This window comes from Oncorhynchus mykiss, chromosome 27 (assembly GCF_057628025.1).
Source record: "Oncorhynchus mykiss isolate SJ-2025 chromosome 27, ASM5762802v1, whole genome shotgun sequence".
In the NCBI taxonomy this organism is placed as follows: Eukaryota; Metazoa; Chordata; class Actinopteri; order Salmoniformes; family Salmonidae; genus Oncorhynchus; species Oncorhynchus mykiss.
The window spans coordinates 2,251,907-2,273,673 of NC_143048.1; the positions used below are offsets into that span (position 1 = coordinate 2,251,907).

Below are 21,767 nucleotides of genomic sequence, written 5' to 3' on the forward strand. Positions count from 1 at the left end.
GTTCTTAAACATGGTGTCATTATTCAAGATATGCTCTCTTATCTCTCGAATCCTAATTGCATTGTTGGCCAAAACCAAATTTATAATTGCAGTCTCTTGTACAACTGTAAACAAGCGTCCTCGTCCTCCATGATGTATTTGCCTTTCCACTCTATACAGAATTCAAACCCAGTATGTGTTCAGCATAGGAACTGTAAACAATGTACAAAAAAATGTAGTACAGCATGGTAACCAACCTCATTCATTCAATGCAGTGCAGTAAATGGATGGCTCAGAGTTGTAAATGTTTATGCAATACTATGCAGTCATACGTATTTTACAGTACATTACTGTAATGTTAAAATAGTCATTAGATAGTTGCATACCTGTTCTCATTTCTGAAGGTTCGAATTATGGACGCCACTCTAAATCGACTCAAGTTGGGCTGGACTCTCAGTCCAGCCTCTCTCATGGTCATACCGTGGTTGATCACATGATCAACAAGTGTTGCCCTAATCTCATCAGAGATGGCTCTCCTTCCTTCTCTTCTTTGCCCTCGTCCTCTTCTTCCTCTTCCTCTCCCTCCTACACCTCTTGCTCTCTCTCCATTGTTGGCATCCATTGTTCAAAACAGGTAATCTTTGGATATTTGATGTGTAGTTTGGCACTTTGTGTGAGAGGTTTCAAAAATCGTGTGACATGAAAAGATTTTGTGTGTAAGCAGTCGGAAAAAACTGTAAAACATAGTTTTTGTGTTTAATTGTAGTAATGGCTTGGCTCTCTCCAGTGTAGTTTGTGAAAAGGTAATTGTTTGCTGCTCCCTCCCTTTATCCTTTCAGACAATCCATCGTTATGGACATTTGTAAGTGGATGGAGACATTCATAGAGTGTTTGTATGTGTGTTTGTAACATTATGTGTGCGTGTGCGTGTTCGTGTGTGTGTGTGTGTGTGTGTATTTGTGTGTCAAGAAGGGCCATGGTGTTCTCTGTGGACTTTGTGCCCCCATTTACAGCTCGCATTAATCTGACCTACCACCTGAGAGAGCACCTTACCCTCCCTGGGTGCAGGACACAACCAGGGGCTGGGGCCAACACAAAGACCTTGGACAAAGGCCTTGGATGCCCTCCCAGGAAATATCATATCTCCCTCACGCCTCACTGGTCACCAAGAACGCTTTGTCCAACACAGAAACTTAATCACAGCAACGGCAGGCGCTGAGTGGCACACGTTTTCGAACTAAGCCCCTGGTCTCTCCTGAGAGTCATGTGATGAGGTCACAGCCAATGGGAGAGTGAGAGAGGAGTGAGGTCACCCCAGTAGTGAGGCACCCCTAGTACCAGGCAATTGTTTGCCCACTTCTGGGCATGCTGCCATACGATACTTGACACCATTGTCTGGCCTTAGTAGTTTATGTAAAAGGTACAGAGGTGGGTTAGGCAGGGCCCACAGTCCAACATGGCTTCCCCTTTAACTGCAGGAACTAATAGTTTCATCAACATAAAGTATTGTAACACAATCCTATAATCTGCAACAACGCCGTTCCGAAAGGGCGTTTTATATTTCAGTAATCTGCTGAGTCCTTTCTTTGCACTTGCACATTCCACACACCGACCTCTGTCTGTGTGTGTGTCTGTGTGTGTGTGCTCACTTACGCGTGTGCATGAGTATCTGTTTTGAGAGCAAAGGCTAAATTGCTTTGTTTCAAAATTGCCACTGGTAGGTTTAAAAATGTTGATGGCGCTCTAGTAGCCGCCTAAGCAGAGAGCTTCTGTACATATTTAGCTATTTTTCTGGTGTTTTTAATTGTTTATGATAACATTGAGTTTTTATTGCATATATCTGCCCTTACAAAAATGAATTTGTTGCTGTGGCACACCTGTGGCAGCAACATGTATTGCCACTAGAGGCAAACATTTTACCAGAAACTGTTTCTGGTGAACACGAGTTCCAAGACCAGTAACCTTTGAGGACCAATCAAGGTGATTAGAAACATCTGTCGGAAAATGGAAACCAAACTAGCAAGCTACAGTACCTAACAAAGTTGTCCGGTGAGTGTCTAATTTATTAATTAAACTTCATAATAAACTTTAATATTTTATTAACTAAACTCAGCAAAAAAAGAAATATCCCTTTTTCAGGGCCCTGTCTTTCAAAGATAATACGTAAAAATCTGAATAACTTCACAGATCCTCATTGTATAGGATTTAAACACTGTTTCCCATGCTTGTTCAATGAACCATAAACAATTAATGAACATGCACCTGTGGAACGGTCATTAAGACACTAACAGCTTACAGACGGAAGACAATTAAGGTCACAGTTATGAAAACTTAGGACACTGAAGAGGCCTTTCTACTGACTCTGAAAAACACAAAAAGAAAGATGCCTAGGGTCCCTGCTCATCTGCGTGAACTTGCCTTGGGCATGCTGCAAGGAGGCATGAGGACTGCAGATGTGGCCAGGGCAATAAATTGCAATGTCTGTACTATGAGACACCTAAGACAGCGCTACAGGGAGACAGGACGGACAGCTGATCGTCCTCGCAGTGGCAGACCACGTGTGACAACACCTGCACAGGATCGGTACATCCGAACATCACACCTGCGGGACAGGTACAGGATGGCAACAACAACTGCCCGAGTTACACCAGGAACGCACAATCCCTCCATCAGTGCTCAGACTGTCTGCAATAGGCTGAGAGAGGCTGGACTGAGGGCTTGTAGGCCAGTTGTAAGGCAGGTCCTCACCAGACATCACCGGCAACAACGTCGCCAATGGGCACAAACCCACCGTTGCTGGACCAGACGGGACTGGCAAAAAGTGCTCTTCACTGACGAGTCGCGGTTTTGTCTCACCAGGGGTGATGTTCGGATTCGCGTTTATCGCCGAAGGAATGAGCGTTACACCGAGGCCTGTACTCTGGAGCGGGATCGATTTGGAGGGTCCTTCATGGTCTGGGGTGGTGTGTCACAGCATCATCAGACTGAGCTTGTTGTCATTGCAGGCAATCTCAACGCTGTGCGTTACAGGGAAGACATGTGGTACCCTTCCTGTAGTCTCATCCTGACATGACCCTCCAGCATGACAATGCCACCAGCCATACTGCTCGTTCTGTGCGTGATTTCCTGCAAGACAGGAATGTCAGTGTTCTGCCATGGTCAGCGAAGAGCCCGGATCTCAATCCCACTGAGCACGTCTGGGACCTGTTGGATCGGAGGGTGAGGGCTAGGGCCATTCCCCCCAGAAATGTCCGGAAACTTGCAGGTGCTTTGGTGGAAGAGTGGGGTAACATCTCACAGCAAGAACTGGCAAATTTGGTGATGCGGAGGAGATGCATTGCAGCACTTCATGCAGCTGGTGGCCACACCAGATACTGACTGTTACATTTGATTTTGACCCCCACTCCTTTGTTCAGGGACACATTATTAAATTTATGTTAGTCACATGTCTGTGGAACTTGTTCAGTTTATGTCTCAGTTGTTGAATCTTGTTATGTTCATACAAATATTTACACATGTTAAGATTGCAGAAAATAAATGCAGTTGACAGTGAGAGGACGTTTCTTTTTTTGCTGAGCTTTTTCTGCTGAGTTTTATTTGCTGCTATGGCCAGCGAAGAGCCCGGATCTCAATCCCATTGAGCACGTCTGGGACCTGTTGGATCGGAAGGTGAAGGCTAGGAACATTCCCCCCAGAAATGTCTGGGAACTTGCAGGTGCTTTGGTGGAAGAGTGGGGTAACATCTCACAGCAAGAACTGGCAAATCTGGTGAGGAGGATGAGATGCACTGCAGTACTTAATGCAGCTGGTGGCCACACCAGATACTGACGGTTACTTTTGATTTTGACCCCCTCCCCTTTGTTCAGGGACACATTATTAAATTTCTGTTAGTCACATGACTGTGAAACTTGTTCAGTTTATGTCTCAGTTGTTGAATCTTGTTATGTTCATACAAATATTTACACATGTTAAGTTTGCAGAAAACAAATGCAGTTGACGGTGACAGGACATTTCTTTTTTGGCTGAGTTTAAATGAAGCCTAGTTAGCAATGTCATGTTTTACGGGATAGAGTGAAACACATTAAGTTTATACCCGTTTCAATCTGTCAGTGCCAATGACTGACTCGCTAGCACTTACTGTATCTAGCTAATGTTAGCTATATTTTTTGTACATTTAATGTGATAGGTAGCTAGCAAACTAATGTTTTGCTTAAACACATTTTTAGCTGAATACAATGCTGTCTTTTAATATGATAGTGTCACATTCAGTAGCATGTTAGCTAACACAACAGCGAAGTGCTACACCTGGTGGAGAGAGATTGTAAGACAGAAATAGTTGCTTTATGCGTGCTGTACGTTACGACATGACACGTCAAGATGTAACGGAGGGTCAGCTTTTTCAACTTTTCTCCAATACTATAGAGCCATTACCATGTCGGTCAACGCTTTAATAGAAACGTAGTTCACACCCCAGATTTTGAAGTCAACACAGTCGCTACAATCCCATTCGTTTTCTTTGCAGCCTTGTGAATGTCGCAGTTGCACAGATTTGTACGGAATGGGGTGAGTTTACGTTACTTGGAACTATTCTAGTTCTGTGTTGACTGGGTGACTGAAGAGTGGACAATGGCTAACGTTATTTCAACAGACTAAGGGTGTTTAGGCTGACTGAAAACTGTGAAAACAGTTTTGTAAGTAACAAATGTTACGAATTATGAATTTGATGGTAATTCAGGTTAAATAGGTTTAACCTGAGTTACCTATCATAATTAGGTAGCTAGCGAATGTTAGCTCTAGCGTTAGCAAGCTAATGACTGTTAGCTAGCTAGCCGTTTTCTGTGCTAATATCTCTGGCTGTGGTAACATTAGCTAGCTTGCTAATGTTAGCCTCAAGACCATGCCCACGACGCTAGCTGAATGAAGTGTTGTCGCGGAATATAACTAAATGTACGTGTTTTGTCAATGTTTGGCTAGCTAACTAGCAAACTATGTCAGTGTCTGTAACAAACTTAGCTAGCTTATTCTGACACTTCTTCTGGACTGTCTTGGACACTGTTTCATTTGTTAGCTAACATTAGGTAAGTTAGCTGGGTAGCTAAATTACCATAACTAGATTTGACTTTTTCTCCATCTGGGTTAATTTAACCAAGGTATTTGGGAGGCGTATCTCATGCTTGCATGGTGATTTATTAAGTTAGCTAGCCTTACTGTACTGGTGTTCAATGGTTTTTGGCAGCTTTAGTCAGATGTGAAGTTGATGATGGATTCAAATTCTTCTAGCTAGCTAACTTTAGAGTTATCCTTCAATTAGATGTAGCCAAGTTAACTTAGCTATGTTGCTACCATTTCTTTATTTAAATGCAGAGGTCGAGGCAAGTCAACGGCTCAGACATGTGGCAGGGTCTACAGTCAATCACGGATTACAAAAGAAAAACCAGCCCCATCGCAGACCATGATGTCTTGCTCCCAGACAGACTAAATAACTTCTTTGCTCGCTTTGAGTACAATACAGTGCCACTGACACTGGGTCCTGGACTTCCTGACAGGCCGCCCCCAAGTGGTGAGGGTAGATAACAACATCTCCACCCCGCTGATCCTCAACACTGGGGCCCCACAAGGGTGTGTTCTCAGCCCTCTCTTGTACTCCCTGTTCACCCATTAATGCGTGGCCATGCACGCCTCCAACTCAATCATCAAGTTGCAGACGACACTACAGTGGTAGGCTGGATTACCGACAATGACGAGACGGCCTACAGGGAGGAGGTGAGGGCCCTCGGAGTGTGGTGTCAGGAAAATAACCTCACACTCAATGTCAACAAAACAAAGGAGATGATCGTGGACTTCAGGAAACAGCAGAGGGAGCAACCCCCTATCCACATCGATGCCTCTTCAACCTCAGGAGGCTGAAGAAATTCGGCTTGTCACCAAAAACACTCACAAACTTTTACAGATGTACAATCGAGAGCATCCTGTCGGGCTGTATCACGGCCTGGTACGGCAACTGCTCCACCCATAACCGTAAGGCTCTCCAGAGGGTAGTGAGGTCTGCACAACGCATCACCGGGGGCAAACTACCTTACCTCCAGGACACCTATACCACCCGATGTCACAGGAAGGCCAAAAAGATCATCAAGGATAACAACCACCCAAGCCACTGCCTGTTCACCCCGCTATCATCCAGAAGGCGAGATCAGTACAGGTGCATCAAAGCGGGGACCAAGAGACTGAAAAACAGGTTCTATCTCAAGGCCATCTGACTGTTAAACAGCCATCACTAACATTGCGTGGCTGCTGCCAACACACTGACTCAACTCCAACCACTTTAATAATGGAAAAATTGATGTAATAAATGTATCACTAGCCACTTTAAACAGTGTCACTTTATATAATGTTTACATACCCTACATTACCCATCTCATATGTATATACTGTACCCTATACCATCTACTGCATCTTGCCATCTTGATGTAATAAATGCATCACTAGCCACTTTAAACAGTGTCACTTTATATAATGTTTACATACCCTGCATTACTCATCTCATATGTATATACTGTACCCTATACCATCTACTGCATCTTGCCTATGCTGTTTGGCCATCACTCATTCATATATTTTTATGTACATATTCTTATTCATTCCTTTACACAAGTGTGTATAAGGTAGTTGTTGTGAAATTGTTAGGTTAGATTACTTGTTAGATATTACTGCATGGTCGGAACTAGAAGCACAAGCATTTCGCTACACTCGCATTAACATCTGCTAACCATGTGTATGTGACAAATGAAATTTGATTTGATTTGACGCATGGAACGCTTTGTAAAGACAAGCTGAATGAGTGGAACCTGGCCTCTTTGATTCTAAAGTTTTAGGGTCAGTGAAAATGAGAAATTCCTTTTTGAGAGTTGAGACAGATTTTCGTTGACCCTGTGTAAAACAACATCTACGTCTTCCACATTGTCATCAATAAGCAATAGTACAACCTTAATGGAAACTTGAAAGACTTAATTTCACTAGAGCCTCTTGCAACCACTTTGGGACTAAATACATTACATGCACAGCTATCATAGATAGTGACCAACTTGACATACAACACACATCAAAGGCTGGGAGCAGCTCTTGGGCACTTAGGAATAAAGTTCCTTGCTCAAGGGCACAACAGCAGTAGGTAGTATACAGAAATATTGTTGCTGGTAACCCTCTGGCTGACCTGATGGATCACTCCCTGCAGATATCCCTGCAGGCAGCCCTAGGATTCAAATATGGTCTGCCTTTCTAACCTCGTAGCTACTGCCTCCCCTATTAATTTAGCTCTTTCCTCACTCCCTTGCCTTTGTTCAATCATTTCACCTGGCTTATCAACCCTTCCCTCAAAGTATTTAATTTAGAAATGTGGGCGAAACTATACCTTAAAATCTCCCCCCTAGCTGTTAAGCCTAGTGGTTAAGAGTGTTAGGCAAGAAACTGATAGGTCACTGGTTTTAATTCCTGAGCCAGCAACGTGGAAAAATCTGCCATTCTGCCCTTGAACAAGGCAGTTAACCCCCAACAACAACTGCTCCCCGGGTGCCCAAGACGTGGATGTCGATTAAAGGCAGCTCCCCGGTTGGGTTTAATGCATTCAGTTGTGCAACTGATTAGGTACCCCTTTTCCCTTTTAGTCTCTCTTTTGCAGCGGAAAAGATGGACCAGAAAATGCTCTTGCTTTTGGACGACTCAACTATAGCCTGAAGTTAAAGAAGAACATAAAAGCCTTACATGCAGTGAGTATTCTGTAAACGTCATCTTTTTTTATACACGAGGGGAGGTCCTGGGGACACACACATTAATACGCCACACCAAGCGACACACCAACATTGAGCAGTAGCTGGGTCTTGACCGGTACTTGTTGACAGAGTTGTTGTGTATTTTGAAAACTGATTGTTAAAAGGAATTAATATTCTATGAATACTTTGTATTTTTTGTGCTCACAACTAAGTCAAATGAAAGAGGGCAGCCCAGATGACCAAGTGGCTGAACAACTTCTGGTCGGCAAACCAGGTTGCGTAATACATAAAGGAGATCACAATCCAGAGGGCTCAGTGGACCAGACAGAATTGGGCCAAGACAGTCAAGATAGTCAGAGAGTATCCGTGTCTGCTGGATACTCCAGGCATGGTGGGTTAATTTCTTTACAAAAACATTAGATTTGCATTTGATTCTGTTTGCTGTGATTACCTAGCCTGGCTGATGCAACCCACATGACTCACAGCGCAGGGAGAGATGTGACCACATTGGTCTGGAAAGGAGATTGTTTGTTAATGCAATATTTGCTAATAAATTGTACGACAGGGTTTGATTGCTTCTCTCAGATGTCTTTTTCTTTACTCGGGGTTGAGACCTCTCACTCATTGTTTGGATTTGAAAATCCAACTGTTGGAATAGAAGGGGGTGGCGCTCATCGGGTGTGTGACGCATTGTGCCGACAACATCAAAGAGCCATTCCAGACTCTGAAGTCAGGAGGACTTCAAGAGTTCGGTGTTAGCCAGACTAGTGATTAACTGCAATGGGAAAAGTAATTGTTTGTCTGGCTACAACATGACACAATTTGAAGTCATATGGGGCATAGTCTCAAAAGAATTAGAAACAGCATTGGGTGTGGATACGGTGGGAACATATGGATCAGAGCAAATGTGATGTCATTAATGTTTGTGGATATGTACAGTCGTGGCCAAAAGTTTTGAGAATGACACAAATATTAATTTCCACAAAGTTTGCTGCTTCAGTGTCTTTAGATATTTTGTCAGATGTTAGTATGGAAGACTGAAGTATAATTACAAGCAAGTGTCAAATACTTTTATTGACAATTACATAAACTTGATGCAAAGAGTCAATATTTGCAAAGAGTCAATATTTGTTGATCCTTCTTTTTCAAGACCTCTGCAATCCTGACTGCAATCCTGACATCCTGACTGATGGAAGCCCATTCTTGCATAATCAATGCTTGGAATTTGTCAGAATTTATGGGGTTTTGTTTGTCCACCTGCATCTTGAGAATTTGTTTTATTTTTAATTTTTTTAAATGAATTTTACCCCTTTTTTTCCCCAATTTTGTGGTATCAAATTGTTTTAGTAGCTACTATCTTGTCTCATCGCTACAACTCCCTTACGGGCTCGGGAGAGACGAATTTTGAAAGTCCTCCGATACACAACCCAACCAGCTTCTTAACACAGCGCCATCCAACCCGGAAGCCAGCCGCACCAATGTGTCGGAGGAAACACAGTGCACCTGGCAACCTTGGTTAGCGCACACTGCGCCCGGCCCACCACAGGAGTCGCTAGTGCGCGATGAGACAAGGATTTCCCTACCGGCCAACCCCTCCCTAACCCGGATGACGTCAGGCCAATTGTGCGTCGCCCCACGGACCTCCCGGTCGCGGATGGTTACGGCAGAGCCTGGGCGCGAACCCAGAGTCTCTGGTGTCACAGCTGGTGCTGCAGTACAGCGCCCTTAGCCACTATGTCACCCGGGAGGCCGCCTCTTGAGAATTGACCAAAGTGTCTCAATGGGATTAAGGTCTGGGGAGTTTCCTGGCCATGGACCCAAAATATCGATGTTTTGTTCCTCGAGCCACTTAGTTATCACTTTTTCCTTATGGCAAGGTGCTCCATCATGCTGGAAAAGGCAATGTTTGTCCCTTGTGGTTGGGAGAAGTTGGTCTCATTCTTTATTCATGGCTGTGTTCTTAGGCAAAATTGTGAGTGAGCCCACTCCCTTGGCTGGGAAGAAACCCCACACATGAATGGTCTCAGGATGCTTTACTGTTGGCATGACACAGGACTGATGGTAGCGCTCACCTTGTCTTCTCCGGACAAGCTTTTTTTACGGTTGCCCCAAAGAATCGGAAAGGGGATTCATCAGAGAAAATGACTTTACCTCAGTCCTCAGCAGGTCAATCCCTGTACCTTTTGCAGAATATCAGTTAGTCCCTGAAGTTTTTCCTGGAGAGAAGTGGCTTCTTTGCTACCCTTCTTGACACCAGGCCATCCTCCAAAAGTCTTCACCTCACTGTGTTTGCAAATGCACTCACACTTGCCTGCTGCCATTCCTGAGTAAGCTCTGTACTGGTGGTGCCCCGATCCCGCAGCTGAATCAACTTTAGGAGACGGTCCTGGCACTTGCTGGACTTTCTTGGGCGCCCTGAAGCCTTCTTCACAACAATTGAACCACTCTCCTTGAAGTTCTTGATGATCCGATAAATGGTTGATTTAGGTGCAATATTACTGGCAGCAATATCCTTGCCTGGGAAGCCCTTTTTGTGCAAAGCAATGATGACGGCACGTGTTTCCTTGCAGGCAACCATGGTTGACAGAGGAAGAACAATGATTCCAAGCACCACCCTCCTTTGGAAGCTTCCAGTCTGTTATTCGAACTCAATCAGTATGACAGAGTGATCTCCAGTCTTGTCCTAGTCAACACTCACACCTGTGCTAACGAGAGAATCACTGACATGATGTCAGCTGGTCCTTTTGTGGCAATGGCTGAAATGCAGTGGAAATGTTTTTTGGGGATTCGGTTAATTTGCATGGCAAAGAGGGACTTTGCAATTACAGTTTTTTACAATCACTTTGGCACTAATTTCGGAACCTTGATGTAATTTTTCAAAACTCTAGACACAAAACTCACAACCAATGATCAAAATGCACATTTTTCAAAACTCTAGACACAAAACTCACAACCAATGATCAAAATGCTCATTTTTCAAAACTCTGACACTTTTTTCCAATTGCTTGGATACAATACAGATAAAGCCAAGATCATTTGTTCACTGAACTAAAATCACCTGTTCAAAATGACACAACATAATATCAAAGTATTACCATTGCAAAATGCAATTCACAAATTACATCTGAAATGACTATCTACTCATTTCATTACAATGATCTAACTATCAATTGATACAACTGCTCAAAATGATAAGTAACGGTTGCATTACTCTTAATGCATAGTTTTGTGGAAACTGACAAACAATATTCCATGTTTAGATCAGGAAAGTTTCAGGATAACGAGATCCATTGACAACAATTACCGTGGAACATGAACCAATTGGACTACATTATCTATGGATGTAATATTTCATTATCATTCTTTATCACTGTCTCTATGGTCCCATGTACTACTTTTCCAGACCATGTTTTCAGATTTGACATTACTGTACACGCACCGGCCACTTTATTAGGTATACCTATCTAGTAATGGGTAGGGCCCCCTTTTGCCTCCACAACAGCCTGAATTATTCACGGTGTTGTACGTTAATTAAGAGATGCCCTTCTGCACACTGTTTTAAACAGCTGTTATTTGAGCATGTGTGGCCTTTCCGTGAGCTTGAATGAGTCTGGACATTCTCCTCTTACCTCTTTCATTAACAAGGTGTTTTTGCCCACAGAACTGCCGCTCACTGAATGTGTTTTGTTTATCGCACCATTCTCTGTAAACTCTAGAGACTGTAGTGCATAAAAATCCCAGGAAGGCAGCTGTTTCTGAGATGCTGGAATCACCATGTGTGGCATCAACAATCATACCACAGTCAAAGTTGCTTAGATTACGCATCTTGCCCATTCTAATGTTTGGTCAAACAACATCTAAAGCTCTCTACTCTATATACTCTATATATTGAGTTGCAGGCAGCCACATGATTCGCTGTTCGAATGTAACCTTCCTTGATGAGCTAAATCAGGTCTGTAGAGCTGATGGCATGATCTATGTCATTGTGTGGGATAATGTCAGGTTCCACCATGCTCAAATGGTGCAAGCATGGTTTCAGGCCCATCCAAAATTTACCACCCTGTACTTACCCCCAAACTCTCCTTTCTTTTACCCGATTGAGGAATTTTTCTCCAAATGGAGGTGGAAGGTATATTGTAGGCGCCCTCATGAACAAGCCACCCTTCTCCAGGCCATGGATGACGTATGCAATGACATCACGGCAGACCAGTGTCAGGCCTGGATTTGCCTTTGCCGAAGATTCTTCCCAAGATGTTTGGCTAATGAAAACATCCATTGTGATGTGGATGAGAACCTGTGGCCAAATCCAAAAGACAGGGTTGAGGGAAATATAGAAGTACAGTAATCAATCTTTTGTTTTTCTTTTTACAGTAAGCCAGGTGAGGAACACTGCAGTTGACCTATAACTGTTTTTTGATTCAAAGAAACCTACGTTGTGATTTTATTGTATTTCATCAATAATTCCACTGTGTCTGTAGTATTCTCTCTACTAGTTATTTTACAGTGATGTACACTGCTCAAAAAAATAAAGGGAACACTTAAACAACACAATGTAACTCCAAGTCAATCACGCTTCTGTGAAATCAAACTGTCCACTTAGGAAGCAACACTGATTGACAATAAATTTCACATGCTGCTGTGCAAGACAACAGGTAGAAATTATAGGAAATTAGCAAGACACCCACAATAAAGGAGTGGTTCTGCAGGTGGTGACCACAGACCACTTCTCAGTTCCTATGCTTCCTGGCGTAGAGGAGGCCGTAGGAGGGCAACAACCCAGCAGCAGGACCGCTACCTCCGCCTTTGTGCAAGGAAGAGAAGGAGGAGCTCTGCCAGAGCCCTGCAAAATAACCTCCAGCAGGCCACAAATGTACATGTGTCTGCTCAAACGGTCAGAAACAGACTCCATGAGGGTGGTATGAGGGCCTGACGTCCACAGGTGGGGGTTGTGCTTACAGCCCAACACCGTGCAGGACGTTTGGCATTTGCCAGAGAACACCAAGATTGGCAAATTCGCCACTGGCGCCCTGTGCTCTTCACAGATGAAAGCAGGTTCACACTGAGCACATGTGACAGACGTGACAGAGTCTGGAGACGCTGTGGAGAACTGCTGCCTACAACATCCTCCAGCATGACCGGTTTGGCGGTGGGTCAGTCATGGTGTGGGGTGGCTTTTCTTTGGGGGGCTGCACAGCCCTCCATGTGCTCGCCAGAGGTAGCCTGACTGCCATTAGGTACCGAGATGAGATCCTCAGACCCCTTGTGAGACCATATGCTGGCCCTGGGTTCCTGCTAATGCAAGACAATGCTAGACCTCATGTGGCTGGAGTGTGTCAGCAGTTCCTGCAAGAGGAAGGCATTGATGCTATGGACTGGCCCGCCCGTTCCCCAGACCTGAATCCAATTGAGCACATCTGGGACATCATGTCTCGCTCCATCCACCACAGCCTGTCCAGGAGTTGGCGGATGCTTTAGTCAAGGTCTGGGAGGAGATCCCTCAGGAGACCATCCACCACCTCATCAGGAGCAGGCCCAGGCATTGTAGGGAGGTCATACAGGCACGTGGAGGCCACACACACTACTGAGCCTCATTTTGACTTGTTTTAAGGACATTACATCAAAGTTGGATCAGCCTGTAGTGTGGTTTCCCACTTTAATTTTGAGTGTGACTCCAAATCCAGACCTCCATGGGTTGATAAATTTGATTTCCATTGATAATTTTTGTGTGATTTTGTTGTCAGCACATTCAACTATGCAAAGAAAAAAGTATTTAATAAGAATATTTCATTCATTCAGATCTAGGATGTGTTATTTTAGTGTTCCCTTTATTTTTTTGAGCAGTGTATTTGCATGTAGTAGTACAATGAAACATGCATCACATATTTTGTACTACAATATTTAATGATTGTTATGAACAACGACACAGTGAAACTTTCGGTATCTTGTGTGTGGGTGATCTAAATGAATGTTCATATGGTATTTCATGATAAATGAGTTATTTGAACCAATGATTCTGCAAGTGCAAGGTTTCTTTAAAGATATGAATGCACAATGCAATGTTTTGAGCATTGGACAGCCTGTATTACAAGTGACGACCGTTTTGAGTTTTGTGTCTAGAGTTTTGAAAAATGAAATTAGTGCCAAAGTGATTGTTAAAAACTGTAATTCATCTGATCCCTCTTCATAACATTCTGGAGTATATTCAAATTGCCATCATACAAACTGAGGCAGCAGACTTTGTGAAAATTCATATTTGTGTCATTCTCAAAACTTTTGGCCACGACTGTATGTACATTTTAAGTTGTCTATTGTTTTTGTCATATGTTTATGTTTGTCAAAAAAACTAAAGTACAATACAAATTACAAAAAAATAATTGCATTACTACAGATTGCTGGGGACTTCTACATTTTAAACCCGGATTTCCCGGGGAAACTGATAACTGATCATACTCTTCAAGGACAATCAAATGATTTATCGAACAGGTTGGGACCAACATGATTGAGTACCTGCACCAGGCAGAGGTGACAAGACCCTACCCATATATGTTGGCTCTTGAGGACTGCTCACAGCTGTTTACAGTCATTAGTGGACTGGCATTGTAGCAAGGTACACTGCTTGAGGCACTGTATGTGTGCTTCAAGTCCTATTATCAACTTTTCCACTGTAGCCCAGCATAGGACTTCCTACAGACCACGGTGTATCAGCTGCCAGGAACAGGATCCCCATAGTAAGACTGTGGCGAGCATGTTTTTTCCCCCCTGAACAATTATGTAACTGCCCTTGTAGTGTGAAAAGAGACAGGAGGAAGCGCAGCCCTCTTACTGATGTGTTCTTGTGAATTAATAGATCAATGGATGGATGAGTCATCAGTGTCTCATTCCAATGCTAATGTGCTCTTAAGGCACTATTTATAGCTCTGTTAAATGTACTTTTAGTTTGTTTGTTAATGCATTTGTGCTTGCTTTTTGCCTACGGTATGGTACGTGGCTCGTTTTTGCCTTTAGCTCTTCTACTGAAGCGCGTTCTGGTGCGCTTTCATTCTATCACATGTTATTTTAAATAAAAATGTTACAGTACATAATGGGGATTGTGAAAAAGTGCTTTATGAACGAAATACAGTTACTAAGTAATGAGTCATTAGTCCATGTCCTTAGTAGAGTGACCTTCAAATGTAAAATTTTACATTTGTTCTGTGTAACAATGTTTTAACTCGACCCAAATGTAGACAATTATTGTATGGCAAAGTGGCGTGGTGTGTGTGTGTGTGTGTGTGTGCTGTCACCTAAGACAACCAAAGTGTGTCAGTGAATGTGAATATCTATTGATTCGCTCTGACACTGTGATAGATAGATCTGTGTTAATAGCACTTAAGATAGACAGTGTCACACACGCATGTTTTGTTTTTCTGTGTTCGCAATCTGAGAGTGCACATCAAGTTCAATTGAGGCTTTAGTGTGATGTGTGGACTGTTTGGTTCATGAAATAACATAAATAAATTATAATAATCAATTATATCTTATGAAATCTTATCTTGTGAAATAATACATATTTAGACAATAGGGCTTTGTTTCAATCGGCTATTTAAAAAAATGACATTCTTGTGCATTCTCTGAAATGCAGGCAATAGAAATTAATTATTTGAAATTCTAAATCATATCTTGATTGTGTGCGTAGGAAAGGAAGGGGTTGGGATGGTAGAAAAGGCAAAAATATGCAAGCCAAATTGAAATTCGGATGACACTGAAAGGATTGCATAAACAATTACCCAACTGCTGGGTCAATCCATCAACCCAATATGCTTGGGTTTAGAGTGCATTCAGAAAGTTTTCAGACCCCTTGACTTATTTCACATTTTGTTATGTTACAGCCTTAATCTACAATGTATTTTTTTTTTAAATCCTCATTAATCTACACACAATATCCATAATGACAAAGTGAAAACTATTTTTGCAAATGTATTAAAAATGTGAAACAGTATTCAGACCCTTTGCTATGAGACTCAAAATTGAGCTCAGGTGAATCTTGTTTCAATTGATCATCCTTTAATATTTTTTCTTACCTTTATTTAACTAGGCAAGACAGTTAAGAACAAATTATTCTTTACAATGACAGCCTAGGAACAGTGGGTTGACTGCCGTGTTCAGAGGCAAAATGAGAGATTTCTACCTTGTCAGCTCAGGGATTTGATCCACCAACCTTTTGGTTACTGACCCAATGCTCTAACCACTAGGCTGGCTACCTGCCGCCTTGAGATATTGTTACAACTTGATTGGAATCCACCCGTGGTATATTCAATTAATTGGACATGATTTGGAAAGGCACACACCTGTCTATATAAGGTCTCACAGCTGACAGTGCATGTCAGAGCAAAAACCAAGCCATGAGGTCGAAGGAATTGTCCGTAGAGCTCTGAGACAGGATTGTGTCGAGGTACAGATCTGGGGAAGGGTACCAAAGAAAATCTGCAGCATTTGAGGTCCCCAAGAACACAGTGTTCTTCATCATTCTTAAATGGAAGAAGTTTGGAACCACCAAGAATCTTCCTAGACTATTTATCTTCCTGAGAAATCAGGGGAAAAGGGTTTAGGTCAGGGATGTAACAAAGAACCTTTCAGCATGACAATGATCCCAAACACACCGCCCGGGCAACGAAAGAGTGGCTTCGTAAGAAGCATTTCAAGGTCCTGGAGTGGCCTAGCCAGTCTCCAGATCTCAACCCCATAGAACATATTTGGAGGGAGTTAAAAGTCTGTGTTGCAGAGCAACAGCCCCAAAACATCAATGCTCTAGAGGAGATCTACATGGAGGAATGGGCCGAAATACTAGCAACAGTGTTGGCTGACTAAATACTTCTTTGCCCCAATGTATGTCTCAGATATAGGACCAACACTTCAGAACAAACTTCCTTTAGATTTTTTTGGGGACTATCTGATGTTCCATGTAGTGAATCTGTTATTCAATGTGTTTTATATGGAGTAATAGCAGTAAGGGCTCCCCCAGTTTAGACAGAGATTAGACTATTATGGGCTAAAAAGCTGTTTAAGTGTCTGTAGTTTCTTGGAGTCCCTGCTACTATTCTACAAGCATATCTGTCCTCCCTGTATCCTTTGACTGGCACTACTTTGATGTCAGCATGGTGGCAGCAGAATCACGCCCCGTCACGTGGGGGGGAGGGGGGGGGGGGGGGGGGGGGGGGACACGTCCTGCAGGAACCAATATGTCTCTCCTACTCCAAACAAAAGGACCCGGTTTAGGGCTTCCCTTGCCAGTGGCATACCGCGATAGGGAAAGGGGGTCCTCCTAGGTCCTCGGCACGCCTGTGGGCAGCTGGGCTGGTCCGTTTGGGGGACGAGAAGGACTCATGCTCTGGGCCAGTGCAGGGCGGGGCACTCTCTGCATTGCTCTCTGGGGCTCTCTGGGAGCTGAGGGCTTAATTGGCACAGGGCTCTCAGCAGGTGACTATTGTTGAGATAAAAGAAGATTAGCAGCACGTCGCTAACTAACGGAGTAGGCCCTAGCCACAGCACTGATAGGTAACAGCCAGATATGGACAGTCACTGTGGAAGGAGGTTAATAATCATATATGGTCTGAGCAGGAGGAGTGGAGGGTTAACACCAAATGGAGTTAAGGAGGGGACAGGTGGAAGTTAAGAGGCCCCCCGTGAAGAAGTCAAGCGTGCCAGGCTGTGACTTTAGACACTCTCCACAGGTGCTTTTGAGAACACGTGGCGCACATTGTTGGACTATTATTGTAGACAACCCTGTTTATATTGGGGTAAATTAGCAAATAGTATGATGACACACACAACATGTATGGAGTAGGTTGCTGATTTGCATAATACGTGCCATAGCAGTCAATGGTTAACTTTGATGGTTCTTGAAAAGTTAGGTGCTTGCAAAGCCAGAGCTGTGGTATGTTGAAATGTACTAAGCCCATAGTTCACAGAATTTCTTGTTTGCATAAATGTTAATCGTTTAGGTAGCGGTCAGTGCTGGTGATTTAGACCTTGTCAACTAAGGTGAAATCCTAACTTGAAATGTATGTGCTTACCTCCTGACTCAAGCTTTGCACTTCTCCCATTGACATGAGCTGATCTAAAGTTAGGAATTGGCCCTTAATGGAGAACATCATACAGGTCATTAGCCTATGTTGTTACTCTAAACATAATTTAACACAGAACTTACCTTTGTTAACCTTCAATGGATCAATGGATTACTAATAATGGATTACTTCATCAGTCACTCCTCTTTTACTGAAACTCAGGCTGGGATTCAATCCGAGCCGCACTTTATACAGCCGACAATTCGGCTTCCAAAAGCGTTTCTCCCAAAATGTGCAGATGTTGCGTTATGGTAAACGCTGCACATGTCAGCTCAACCATAAATTACCTATACAAGTGGACTGCTCTATAGTTAGGCTTGGATAGAATCCTGGCATCAAATCTATAGTTTCTGGGGCCAACATGTTAACTCAGTGTGAGCCAGGCCTCATGCAGACAGGGAACAGTCCAAAAGGCCTGTTTACCACTTAACAACAGGTTGCAGGCAGCCAGAGTGGCCTGCTTGTTGCCCAACAAATCCATTGTCTGCAGCCCCCGTCATTAGAGCTCTCTGCAGGGGGGGGTGCAGCAGAGAAAGGGCAGGCCGAGCTGACATCTGTGCCAGGGCCACGGGGTTAGACTCCCAGGTAGCCCACCTGTACAGCCTCGTTACTGGCCCTGAACACGGAGCAATTAACTGGCCAACTGGCTAAGAAGTAGGGGGGCTCCGAATGGATAGTATGTTAGTCACCCTCTAGCCGAAGATGGTGGGGAAGGTGGAGGGGTAGAGGAGTGGAGGGGGGATAGAGGTGGAGGTGTACAGGATATGGAGGGATAGACAGATGTAGAGATAGAGATGGATGGATGGATGGATGGACAGATGGACGGGTGGATGGAAGGGGGAGGGGGTGGTAAGGGGAGGGAGGGGTGGAGGGATATGGAATATATAGATGTAGAGAGAGCTATGAAGGGGTAAAGGAGTGGAGGTATGGATGGATGGATGGATGGATGGATGGATGGATGGATGGACGGATGGACGGATGGATGGAGGGGGTAAGGAGGGTGTTCAGGGGATGGAGGGGTGGAGGGATAGACAGATATAGAGATAGAGCTGTGAAGGGGTAAAGGAGTGAAAGGATGGATAGAGGGAGAGTGTGGTGAGGGGGGTATGGAGGGAGTTAAATGACAGTTCATGCAAATTACACAATTACTGAATGGTTTCCTTACCATGGAAGCAGTCTATGGACTAGGTACAGTATGACAGCAATCCATGCTTTGGTTTTGTTTAACTGGGCACTGCAAACTCAATGCAAGTCAATGGTACCGATATTAGACATTTTTCCAAATCATCCGAAAGTATCTCAAATGAATTGTATAGCTCAATGAAGGCACATAAAGTGCAAAAATATCTAATATCGGTAACATTGACAAATGCTAAAAAGGCAGCATTTAGTTTCAGTGGTCAGGTAAACAAAACCAAGGCATGGGTTGCTGTCAGACCTTGTCCATAGACTGCTTACAGCGTAAGGAAATCGATATGTAATTTGGATTAACTTTAAGGAGGTGGAGGGGCAGGGGAGGGGTGACTGAATCTGAGGATCTGACTGCTAACAATGGATATAAAGCAGTGTCCTGACTGTGGCCTCAACACTCCATTTCCACTGTCTGGACACACTTTCAGGATTCCCTGCTCGCGCACACATACACACACATGCACACACGCACATACATGCGCACGCATGACTGCATACACAAAGCGACACATATACAAACACGCACACTCACACAACCACTCACTCACTCACACATACTGTAAGGGTGCCTTCAAACCAAAATGCATTAAACGGTTGTCTGAATCAGTGGTGTGGTGGGGTGCAAAGAAATGATTAGCTAGAAACGGTGTTCTACCTTTTAAACAATTCTGATGGAAAATGCATTGAGGTCAAACTATGGATTTGGATGAGGAGAAGGGAGAATTTACCAGGGATAAGGGATGGATATGGGTATGAAAGACCAAAAAAAGTAAAGACAACATGCAGTAACTTTTTGCATGTATTCCTTATCACACCTTTGCTTGTATATAGTGACCAAACAGAAGATACATTTTTCTGCGTACAGTACATTATTTCCACAGATACAGTATGTTGAAACAGACCATGTTGATAAAAACATTTCATTAAAGAAACTACATCTGTTACAGGCAGAGCAGTTAAGTTACTTTATGTAGCTCATTCTTGAGTCGGACAAGTACAGAAAAATAATGATCCAAAATGATGCCGGCAGGAGGGCATAGGGCGGTGGTGGAGGGGAGAGGGACGAAAACAGTCATTAATTAAACACAAAGGCGCAATGACAACACTTTGGCCTTTTACTGCTAGTGGTTTATCTGGCACTAGTATAGCGCAAAGTGGCACAAAAATGCAGGGGATATGCAGAGCCTGAGGTCTTGCCGTAATAGTCCCCAGCTTCTGACACTCACAGAGTATATTGCTCCCCACCAGGGTTCATTCATTCTCCCACTTTCCTTCCTGCGTACCAATAATATCTACTTTCTTCTGAAGTATGCACTCATTCACTACTTCCCACGAACCTAAAAGCATTGGATTGGTGGAGCCATAGGCTAATGTTCCCACAAGTTGTAACGTGGGTCACATGTTCAGAATATGTGTGTATGATGACAGTCTGTTGTTTTGGATAAAGGCATCATAAATGACCATATTTGCAATGGTAGTACTAGGACTTTACATGAAAGGTTTCTAAACTCAGTTGCTTCAATTCAGTCAGATTTCCAAACAGGTACGTTGGCACACACAGAAATCCTTTGGCTATGTATAGTTTTACTTCAATGGCAAATGGGAGGGGGTGAGGATCTTAATCGGAGAGAGGGAAAAGAGGCAATGACGAGTGAAAGGAGAGAAGTTCTTATCCCTTTAATTGTCAGTTAGAGAGGATAGGAGTAAACACTAACACCCACGTCCCCCCACCTCCTCCTCCTCCTTTGCCCCCCCTGCTCCTCATCACCCCTGGAACACTTCACAAAGTCACTCTAAAACCCAGCAATTAAGACAGAAAGGACCAGCAAAACCCTCGGTGCCCACTTCTCCTGCCAAAGCAAAGCTTTGGCGAAACAAAAACAGGTTTTCGCTGCCTGCACAGCCCCTCCTCCTCTCTGCAACACTGAAAACAAAACAAAACCACACAGAGGACCACACTTAAAGGGCATGTAGAAGCTATTTCTAAAGGCCAGAAACGTATGTAATAGTAACTTAAATTATTAAGGCACCCCAAGAAAACATTCCCAAATTAAAAACTTAAAAACATTTTAATAAGACTGTAATATTGTTCGAAAAGTCAGCTCTAACAAATCAGCTCTAACTTCGGACACAGTCCCACAGCGGCAGTCAGCATCACACAGTGAGGAAATAAAAACCCATGCCCACCCTTTATATACTTGTGAAAAAAAGCAAAAATCACTAGGTTAGTGATGTGGAGCTAGCTAGCAATTGCATTTTTATTAACCAAAATGGCCAAGCTTTGCGTGGTAGCAGGGTGTAGCAACACTTGCTATGCAAATGTCAGTATGTCTCTATGGCCCGCAAATTAAACAGTTTGTAAAAAGTGGAATACATTTGTGAGAAGAAGGCGGGCGAATTTGGCATCTACTCCTCAATCTGCGGGGCACATTTCATCCTTGAGAACTTCCATGGCTATCAACAATGGAAGGAGGGCTACAGCAAAATGTTGTTGTTTTTTCAAAGTAGATGCTGTCCATATCAACAACATGGCTGCAGCACCAGCAGAGACAGAGCACTATAAGGGCTTCACCTGGTAAAATGAATGTGTCTGCCAGCTGTTGGTAACTAACGGCTGGTGCTGTCATTCTACAGATAGTACAAGCCTATGGGAAAAGAACAGTTTTGGTTGCGATGGAGGTCAATGTTTCTGTATAGAACCCTGTGGCTGGGGCTGAAACTGTGTGTG

At 43.5% G+C, this 21,767-nt stretch overlaps 1 pseudogene; it reads right to left on the bottom strand.

Annotated features, from left to right (window-relative positions):
- LOC149971192 (uncharacterized) overlaps positions 1-18,329 on the bottom strand; it is a 42,396-nt pseudogene extending 24,067 nt beyond the window's left edge.
- Between the last annotated feature and the right edge of the window lie 3,438 nt (positions 18,330-21,767).